This window comes from Andrena cerasifolii, chromosome 5 (genome assembly GCF_050908995.1).
Source record: "Andrena cerasifolii isolate SP2316 chromosome 5, iyAndCera1_principal, whole genome shotgun sequence".
Taxonomy (NCBI): Eukaryota; Metazoa; Arthropoda; class Insecta; order Hymenoptera; family Andrenidae; genus Andrena; species Andrena cerasifolii.
Window position 1 is genome coordinate 2,433,791 of NC_135122.1, and position 10,779 is coordinate 2,444,569.

At 36.9% G+C, this 10,779-nt stretch overlaps 2 long non-coding RNA genes across 2 annotated transcripts; one reads left to right on the forward strand and one right to left on the reverse strand.

The window, feature by feature from the left end:
• The first annotated feature begins 5,902 nt into the window (after window positions 1-5,902).
• LOC143369508 (uncharacterized) lies at window positions 5,903-6,851 on the forward strand. The gene is made up of 2 exons (XR_013085428.1): window positions 5,903-6,028; window positions 6,106-6,851. It is a non-coding gene; the product is annotated as an uncharacterized LOC143369508 (long non-coding RNA).
• A 1,029-nt stretch (window positions 6,852-7,880) lies between these two features.
• LOC143369507 (uncharacterized) lies at window positions 7,881-8,821 on the reverse strand. Its single transcript, XR_013085427.1, has 2 exons — window positions 8,215-8,821; window positions 7,881-8,142 (listed from the first exon to the last, which is right to left on the reverse strand). It is a non-coding gene; the product is annotated as an uncharacterized LOC143369507 (long non-coding RNA).
• Between the last annotated feature and the right edge of the window lie 1,958 nt (window positions 8,822-10,779).

Consider the following 10,779-nt stretch of genomic DNA (forward strand, 5'->3'; position numbering starts at 1 on the left):
GATACAGGTCCCACCGTTTTGAGAACACTGTTTCGAGAAAAACGCGTTTAAAGTTTTCATGCATTTGCCGCTACTCAAATGCCTATAACTTCGGGAATATTACGAATTTCAACAAATCCTTTTAAACAAGTATTCCTAAAATGTTGAACATTCCAAAACTGAAAGAAAAAAAATCGACTTTTAGACCGAAACCTCCCCTTAAATATGGAACACTTGTAACGACTTCTATCTTTCACCTATTTTTTAAATTCACACATATTTTTGTCTTCAGATACACCGTGTACGTTGGACGGTGTCCACCGGGCAACGCCACGAAAAAACACGCGTCTCCTATCAGTAGCGATAGGTCCATTAGTTATTATTTTTTAATTAAAATATGAGAAAAGCTAATTAATCTTATACCTCTTACAAGGGGACATATCGAACCCGCACACGCCGATTTTCATGAGACTCTCTCAGATTTGCAGAACACTGAAAAATAGTTGACACGTATTTTTTGTTATCTGCAACAATCCACGTTGAAGGGGTGAAAAGAGTCCCTAACGCTGGAGGTCGAAAAACATATTTTCTGTAATTTTCTAAAAACTGAGCAGGGGCTGGATTCGTCTTAAAAAAACTCACACTTAAAAAAAAATTTGTCTTAGGCCTAATAGTTCTCGAGATATTCCAGAAAATATGTTTTCGAGCCCCGAATTTAGGGGCCACATTTACCCCTTCGACATGGATGATTGCGATAACAAAAAATACCTGCCAAATATTTTTCATTATTCTGCAAATATGCAGAGTCTCATAAAATCGGCGTGTGCGGATTCGATACGTTCCCTTGTTAGTGGAAAGAGATTGGATTTGATTTCCACCTATATCTTCCTCTGAAAATTATCTGAACTTATATCTTGGGTACTATTCGCGTTCTTTTTCCATCTTTACGTCAATCTTTTTGTTACAACCAAAAATATAAAATGGTGGTAGAATTCGAAAATTGACTCTTCAAGCGACTTTCATTTCACCTTGCAACCTGCCAGCGTTAATTTCCGCAGGAATTGAACGTGGTGGAGGAGTCAAGGAGGAAATGGCAGGACGGATAACAGTGTGCCAAAGTGTTCTGATAAGTGTACCAAAATCAAATTAATTAAAATTAAACCGAATGGCATGGTTTGCTCGCGATGCACACGTCTGCTCACCCTACACATTCACTGTAGACTTATCCTTTGTTACGCACGTAACAAATTCTCACTTGATTACACTCAGAATTCTGGTGCGTACTTCACTCAGCTCCGACAAACGGAATTTTCATCGTAAATCAAAAGAAAGATGAATAGAAACCTAAGCGTATTCGAATAATAATTTCCTAGCCTCGGCTCCCCTCGTAATTACCACGCTCGAAGGGGTTAAAGATCGAAATCGTGGCACCGCGCGACACGTGCGCTGCGTTTAGTCATACGTGCGTTTATACAGGGTGTTGCAGTAACTCCGTTAGTTTTTCTTAAGGCAAGGCGTGCTTGCTCGTGAATTTGAAAATAATCTTCTGCTACTGTCGACAGGTGGAGCAGTCATCTCAAACGTTTAATCAAATGGTTCATCATACTGAAGAAACATATGTAGAAAGTAAAAGGCCGTTTCATCCCTCTGTTTCAGATTACCTGGAAGATGAATGCCACGCACACATCACGCTTATGCGATTATTAATAGTAAATATAGGAGTTATCTTCTACATTTACTATTAAAAATTAATAATAAAAACATGGTCCATATTTCAGATGAATCGAATCGCTAGGGTAAGTGTGGGTATTAGTGCGGACTTTTAAGGTAGGTTAACTTATTTTGTACTTTCGAACATTAAATATGATCTGTTTTAGAATATCCGCAGTAATCGGGGCATCCGCAGTAATACCCCCACCTGCCCTAGTTTCTTCAACAAAAATTACCAAATTTTGCTGGTTTTTAACCGAAAAATAGGATTCCCTTTAAGAGGGGAGAACTTACTAAAATTTCAAAGAACTCCTTTAATTTTCGTGCAATTACCCTGTTGTCCTACCTTAAGGGGTGGTTCCGGTTTAAAAATCGATTTTTTTTAAATTAATTTTCCAAATATTCAAACTTTTAGGCATACGTGTTTAAAAGGATTTGTTGAAATTCGTAAAATTCTCATAGTTATAGGCATTTGAGTAGTGGCAAATGCATGGGTCACAAGCGGCCACTCGGCGCTCACGCAAAACTTTAAACGCGTTTTTCCAGAAACAGTGTTCTCAAACTCGGTGGGACCTGTATCTCCAAAAGTTATTATCCGATTCGACTGCACCTTTTTTTAGTTTGAAGAATATACTTTCGGCTAGGGGGGAAACCAGAAAAAAATACAAAAAATGGAAAATTTATAATTTTCAAAGGCGTTGAAAGGAAGAAAAATATAGGGAACAAGTGATTTCAAACTTCAAGTGTCGTTATTTTCTAAAAAAATGTAATTTTTGTAATTTTTCTGGATTTCCTGTAGCCAGAAGTATATTCTTCAAAATAAAAAAAGTTTCAGTCGAATCGCATAATAACTTTTGGGGATACAGGTCCCACCGATTTGGATGAATTTTTTGACGCCGCAACTTTAACGACTCTCCAGTGCCGTCTGCAATGATTAATTATAAAACAAAAAATATATTTCTATAATTTAAGACATCCTTAATAGAATGCAAAAAGTCCCATTAAATTATATATAGTAGTTTTCCTTTAATTAAATCTTCAAGATCACCTATTTTTATGAGCTCTAGACCGAAACCTCCCCTTAAAGATCCTACCAACTTCGGCGTCTGCCACTTTTGGGTCATTCCAGGCGACGTGGTTGCTCATAGCTACTCAACTGTTATTAAAAGATTCTTTGTGTTCGTTTACCCTTATAGGATAAACTATATACAATGATTGGCACCCTAAGCCGAAATCCGAATTAGAATGTCTATATTTTTTTGTGAAGTTTTTGTATGATCTTCATTTTCAGTTATTATCAATGATTATGGAGTTCTCATTAAAATAAAACATCTTGAGTACCTGTTAAGTCTTTTATTTTAAAAATATTCAATAAAAAACAAAAATAGGCATAAAAGTACAATCATTGGCACCCTAAAATTTGAGGTTATATAGAAAAACATATGTAGTTAAAAGCGAAGTTTGAAGTGTTTAAACAGACTATTTCATTCACTATTAAATACCTACAACACTTAGTAAATCTGTATTTCAATCCATTACTTAGTTATAAAGCTTACAAAATATACTTACCTACCCCTTATCAAAATTTTAAGAAAACGCCTAAAACTCAAACCTTCATCCCACTTTGTGGTGTTGCCAGATGTAAAATATGTAGTTCAGCTACTGGACTTTGCAGTGTTGCAGTGAAAGAAAAATAAGAAATTGTAAAAAAAGTACTTTCTAAGCTTGTACTTCTTAATATTTTACTTTTTAATCAGGAGTGACAATGATTAGTGCAGTGCCAGCATTAGTGCAGTTTACCCTACTTCAACATTTCAAAACCACCATTGATTTATCCGTAACATTTTTATTTGGCATGTGACAACTGTATTTGTGCCAGGGCAAACATCATTTCTTGCGGTTTCAAGGGATTGCGGAAATTAAAATATTTCAGTTCCTATTACTCACCGCAACATGGAACAAAAAGCTTCTATTCCAGAGAAGATTGCTCTATGATTTTTGCCAGTTTCAGAATTTGATTGTTCGAAAAAGAAGAATCCCAACTGAATATTCTACAGAAAGGGGCAGAGCCCAGAACTTATTTTTTTCCGTGAAAGGTAGGTATGTTCATGTTTGATCGACTGTTCCAATTTTCGTGACTTTTGCGGACTTCTGAGCTTATCTCTGGTGAAGGAACAAATAAAAATTTAAAAATTAGCTAATCATAGCTATTATAAAGGCGTACTATGTAGCAAAATTGTTGAGTTTCAGATTTATTTGGGAACTATGGTACGATAGGCCCAAAATTCTGAAGAAACCTGTGAGCATGCCCTGACACGACAGTGTTTCGACCATATATTATTAAGCAATTTAATGGCGATGGGAACTTTTTAATTGGCTAGGAAAATGTGAAAGAACTGTGCCACAGTATCTTCTAGCACAAGTTGATTAATAAAATTACAACAACACTAACGCAATCGCGGATATATTGGACGGTAGTTTACAGAGTTAGGAGCGATGGGGCCTAAGTGATGGAGGGGGAAACACCTACAGGAGCGGTGGTAATGTGTGCGCGAACTGACGCCAGCGCCAAGCCAGTCAAGTGGCCCCAACGCGAAGCCAGCCACTGCCAAGCAGCGTCGCCGGGAAATAGATTGTCGACGCTGCTTGGCAGTGGCTGGCTTCGCGTTGGGGCCACTTGACTGGCTTGGCGCTGGCGTCAGTTCGCGCACACATTACCACCGCTCCTGTAGGTGTTTCCCCCTCCATCACTTAGGCCCCATCGCTCCTAACTCTGATAGTTTAGATTTTGTCTGTTGAGGCAACGCAGACTCTGCGTGGTTGAAGCTTATTTTGTCAAACTAAATTCGGCGATTTTACTACCACCACCTAGGTCGAATAAAAAACTTCCCCTAGTAATTAGGGAAAGGGAAAAACCGTCATATGAAATCGAGGACGTGAGACGGTGTCCGTCGGGAACCTCTAACCGGTCATTGGGCCCAGTAGGCCCTTATCGCCCGAGCACAATGAGCCTTTGCAAATTGCGCCTTGACTATGAAAAGTCGTGCTTTAGTTTAGAATACTGACGCCTTTAAGTATTATATAAACATTTCGCGCCAGGTGCCAGACACAAAATATACTGTGTGTACCTGTAAACTATAGTAATCGTTAGCTTAATAAACTTATGCTTCGGTGCTGCTTTGCGTTGTATTTGCATACTTCTGTACCTATCATAATTATGCCAGGTGGATAATTAACAGCCGCGGAATCGCTCTGTGTGAATGCAGAGAGGTGGTGTGCAAAATTGTTCACTTGTAGTCGTTTGAGAAGACCAAGGTTCTTCGGGATGTTTCCATCGATTGCGAAGTTTTATTATTGGTAGATTTGAAGTAGAGGTCTTGAAACTGCTTGTGTTTACAATGAGTTCAAAGCACCATTCTGATTTATAAAAGCCCAACTACCTATTATAACGCGGTATTTACGAAATGATAAGTCAGACGTTAAAATATTGACATTCTCATGATTTTAGCAGGAAATAGTATATGATTTTAGTCGAGCAGATGTATTTATAGCTCACAGATACAGCCATTTGGGAATTTACTAACGAGCTTATTCACATATTTGTGCATGTTGTATCTAAAGTGTTTGTGTCTTAAATTCAACAATTTTGCTGAGTAATATAGCCTTATGCAGTACTTATAAGTAGCAAAATTATAGAATTTTATCTGCCACTCCACCAGAGATAATGAGCTCCGATGTCAGCTGAAATCACGAAAATCGGAACAATTGGGTACCAGAACCGGAACCTTATAGAAAACAGGAAAATTAAGTCTCCGACTTGGGACTGTGCTGGTTAATGAAACATGTACTCACATTTTTACAGAAAAAGATTATGTTCTTGACCCTGCTCCTTTCTCTAGAATGTTCACTTGAGATTTTAATTGTTTGAGGAATCGATCTCGAAAATTAGGTTTCAAGTTCGTCCCGTGGGGTTACACTTATGTGAAAAATGTATTCGACAAGAATTGTAGATTTTTCTTTCCTAAAGAAGAAGATGTTGTTCGATACTGCTATAATTAATAGGAAATGATGGGAATAAAGTAACGATCGTTTTAAAATGTTGAAATGTAAAGCTAAACGACCACATAGAATTAAATATTTTAATAATGGTACCATTGGTGGTTCAGTTTATTGACCGTTTTAGAACATCGCTGTAGGGTAAAGGCAGGTAGTACCCTAGTAGCATTTATTTGTTGGGAGTTTGTTGGGCCAATGACGTGTTATCCGTTGGCCAACTGTTGAAGTGTCATGCTATTTTTAAATGGGCCAACGATAGTAACCAACGCAGGCCCAACTGAAAGTTTTCTTCCATAGGCCAACTGAAGGTTTCCTTCCATAGGCCCAACTGAAGGTTTCCTTTCATAGGTCCAACTGAAGGTTTCTTTCCATAGGCCCAACTGAAGGTTTCCTTCCATAGGCCCAACTGAAGGTTTCCTTTCATAGGCCCAACTGAAGGTTTCCTTCCATAGGCCCAACTGAAGGTTTCCTTTCATAGGCCCAACTGAAAGTTTCTTTCCATAGGCCCAACAGTTGAGTATCTACAATAAACCAACAGTAGGAAGACAGTTGGTTTACTACACTTCAATAAAAGCCTTATCAATCTCTAAAAAAAAGTAACTGCAAAGTACGGTTTTCTGAAAATTTTATTTCTTTACATACAATGGATCTTTAACAGTACCTTTTCCATATTAGTAAAAGGAATACAAATAAAGGTATTACTTTCAGAGTACATAGTTAAGTAAAAGTAAACATTTCTTATGTACATTAGAAGAATAAAGAGACCACAGAATACATCATCACGATTACAGGGTACATATAAATTGGTAGAATTATGAAACGACGATAGACTCTGATTGGATTCGCTATTAGAGATATTAAAATATGCTTCTGAAACAACACTTATTCCTAGACTATCATTGATTTGATTTCTTTTGCAGGCACATGCCTCTATGTTTTATAAATCTGAACCAATTAGTTAAGATGACAATGATTTTAGCATCTGTGGCAGTTTCTGCCACCTTATTTTTACGTACAGCACCTACAACAAGCAATTTTGTTTTTCTATACATAGGTTTTACTTGTAAGGGTCTTTTATACATTTAAACAAATAATAATTAGAGCATGCAACTGGCCAAGTATTTTTTTCATATTGTCTATCTTTATAGCTGTCTTTGAGGTTAAAACCAGTATCTTTTTGATGAATTTCGTAGTGATTAGATATAAATTGTAGTAGTTAAAATACTGACAGACATATATACTTATATGTAGCCATAACAAAATTGTAAGATAGTTATGGAATCTTTAAAACAAAGAAATACTAGTTCGATTAACCTAGAAAGATTAGGTTTCTGAACATATGAATAATTTTTCTAATATAATATTTAACTGGTCCGATGAACCGCGAGATGAAAAGCAACAAAGCACAATAATCACAATCACAAAAGGAACAAATGATATTCTTTTCGCCTGTCTCGCGGATTCGCTTCCGTCAGCCACCAGCCACGCTATCGAATGCTACTGAATAACGCGTCGTGCCTCGTGGCGATGTGACGCATAAAATCGACCGCTCTCCTCTCGATCATTCGATCGTTGTCAAGGCAACGCATTATGGCGATGCAAACAATTCAGATCGCCTATACAACCACAAAAATATTTTACAATATACATACGTGTTTTAATTTACTATTAATAAATAATAGATTGTAATAACCATAACATAGAAAACGCACACAACGACGGTGGCGAGACCACAATATATCAGTATCGATTCCAAAAAGCACCTTTTTCTGAATTGATATTATTTTCACTTGCTTAAACTAAAGTGGAAATTTTTAAGGGAATAAATAAATTCCAAAACTACATGCAACAAGACCTTAGTGGGCCAACTATGGCCAGACATTAACGAACTGCGTTGTATGTATATACCATTTCATATAAGAGTAGACGTACGCCCCCACCGAATTTGCAACCGATCTACGCAGTTTCTTGTAATTTTTTTGTTAATGAACCAACCATAGTAATTGTTGGCTCAATATTGAATATTCGTAGGCAAACTGTCGCAACTTTTTGTCAATTATCCAACCATAGTAATTGTTGGCCCAACATTGAATATTCGTAGGCAAACTGTCGTAACTTTTTTGTTAATTAACCAACCATATTAATTGTTGGCTCAACATTGAAGATTCGTAGGCAAACTGTCGCAACTTTTTGTTAATTAATCAACCATAGTAATAGTAGGCCCAACATTGAAGATTCGTAGGCAAACTGTCGTTACTTTTTTGTTAATTAACCAACCATATTAATTGTTGGCTCAACATTGAAGATTCGTAGGCAAACTGTCGCAACTTTTTGTTAATTATCCAACCATAGTAATTGTTGGCCCAACATTGATTATTCGTAGGCAAACTGTCGTAACTTTTTTGTTAATTAATCAACCATAGTAATAGTAGGCCCAACATTGAAGATTCGTAGGCAAACTGTCGTTACTTTTTTGTTAATTAACCAACCATAGTAATAGTAGGCCCAACATTGAATATTCGTAGGCAAACTGTCGTAACTTTTTGTTAATTATCCAACCATAGTAATTGTTGGCTCAATATTGAATATTCGTAGGCAAACTGTCGTAACTTTTTTGTTAATTATGCAACCATAATAATTGTTGGCCCAACATTGACTATTCGTAGGCAAACTGTCGTAACTTTTTTGTTAATTAACCAACCATATTAATTGTTGGCTCAACATTGAATATTCGTAGGCAAACTGTCGTAACTTTTTTGTTAATTAATCAACCATAGTAATAGTAGGCCCAACATTGAAGATTCGTAGGCAAACTGTGGCAACTTTTTGTTAATTATCCAACCATAGTAATTGTTGGCCCAACTTTGAATATTCGTAGGCAAACTGTCGCAACTTTTTGTTAATTATCCAACCATAATAATTGTAGGCCCAACATTGAAGATTCGTAGGCAAACTGTCGTAACTTTTTTGCCGTAGGCCCTATGTTGGGATTTTGTAGGCAAAAACAATAACTATATCCCAACTAATTCCCAACTGTTGGCAACTGTTGGCCAACCAAAAATGCTACTAGGGTATGGAACATCTGATGTCAAAAGCTTGTCAAAAGTAGAGGAATTTTTTTTTTTTTTTTAATATAACTGACATGAAGGGACGAAGGAACTAATGCATAATCATATTTACATCGTCAAATGTAAAAAAATCCATTTGTTTTGCAATTATAGTAAACAAACTGAAAAGTGTGAAAATCAGCCGATCAAAAAAATGAAAGAAAGAAGAAAGTAACTTTATTGGTAAACTATTGTTGAATAATCAAGAACACACATATTTAATGATAAATTATATCAAAATAATACTTTGTAACATACCTTCACTACAATATTTAACTGTTCGATGCACTTTTCAGAAACTTTTACACCCCACGGAAAATACAAACGTTTCTATTTAAATAATGGATGCCCGACTGATAATCAATTGTCAGTATCATCGTCTATTGTGTCTAGGAATCTAGTATACACGATTGCCTGAAGAGTTCGTTATTTCTTTATCGAAACTTCACGAAGTTCCATATTACGTGTCGTTCCATATTACCTGCCTTTACCCTATCTCTGGAAAGTACAATTAACGATTCGCACATCTGGACGTGTTCAGCAGGTGTTTGCAGCTCACGTTTGGCCGCGTTTGGCGGAATTTCGCCCTAAGGGGTCATGCTCAGTCAGGAGGCCGAAAAAAGGGTGGTCTTTGGAAATTTTTTACTCAAAACCTATAACACATTTCTCAAAATTTTTTTTTTCCTTTTAAGGATTGCATCTAGTACCGTGCACCGTATTTTTTTCATTTAAAAATATTTATCAATAACTAAGTTATGGTCCATCACTCGAAGGTTCTCTAAAAACAAAGATAAGACAATAGATAATATAATATAATAAGCAAATTCTTTTGAATTTTTTATTTCAGATGATCGACTTTCGAGCAGCAGTGGTCGCCGCAGAAGCCTTTGTTTTTAGAGAACCTTCGAGTGATGGACAATAGCTTAGTTATTACTAAATATTTTTAAATAACAAAATTACGACGCACGGTACTAGATGCAATCCTTAAAAGGAAAAAAGATTTTTTGAGAAATGTGTTATAGCTTTCGGGTAAAAAATTTCCAAAAACCACCCTTTTTTCGGCCTCCTGAGTGAGCATGACCCCTTAAGGCTCCCCCAAACCGCGCCGCGGATCAGATAAGGCAGCGGGTTTTTATACGCGGTGGCTTATGGGCAGTGTTATCTGATCCGCGGCGGATCCGCTCCGCGCGGCGAAATTCGCGTTGGTCTGTGGGAGCCTTTATACGAACCTCCGAGCGAATAGATTGAGTGAAAGTATTGATTTTATTGAGGAAAATGTGTGCTACCGTTATTGTGGCTTTAAGCAAAGTCGAATGTAAGTAGCCTACTAAACAAAATCGTACTCTATTTTCCCTTTCAAGTACTAAATACGTACGGGATTGCAAAAGGAGTAGGGGTAGTCATGGCTCGTCCATTGCATCTGGCTGCACACCACGGATTCCAATCTATCGCACTTAGGTTCGCGAAACGCTCGTGACACGTCCATAGAGTTCGTGTTTCATTACAGTTTGCATTACATGTAGGATTACACACGTCTGTGCCCAGATTCACCACATAGTCCTGATATTAACTCTACCGTATACACTGTCGGATTTACTTTAAATTTTGCCAACATGGTCTTAATAGTATTGTTATCACAGGCGTAATGATGATGCGATAACTAACGAAAGAAGTTCAATGACTTTTGTAAAATTAGAATTTTTTTTTTTGGTGTAGGGCTAGAACTAGAACTAGTTAGTAGTTTTTTTTATGGTTGAATTTGACTCGAGAATAGATCTCTCTCCGTCGTATTTTTGGCAATCAATTAATATACCGTAAACTGGGGTGAGTTTGCCCGCCGGGGTGACATTGCCCAATTTTCGGAAAAACTTTATTCTTTTTTATTGTGAAGTAATTAGAACCAGGGCTGGAATAGGTTTCGAAAATA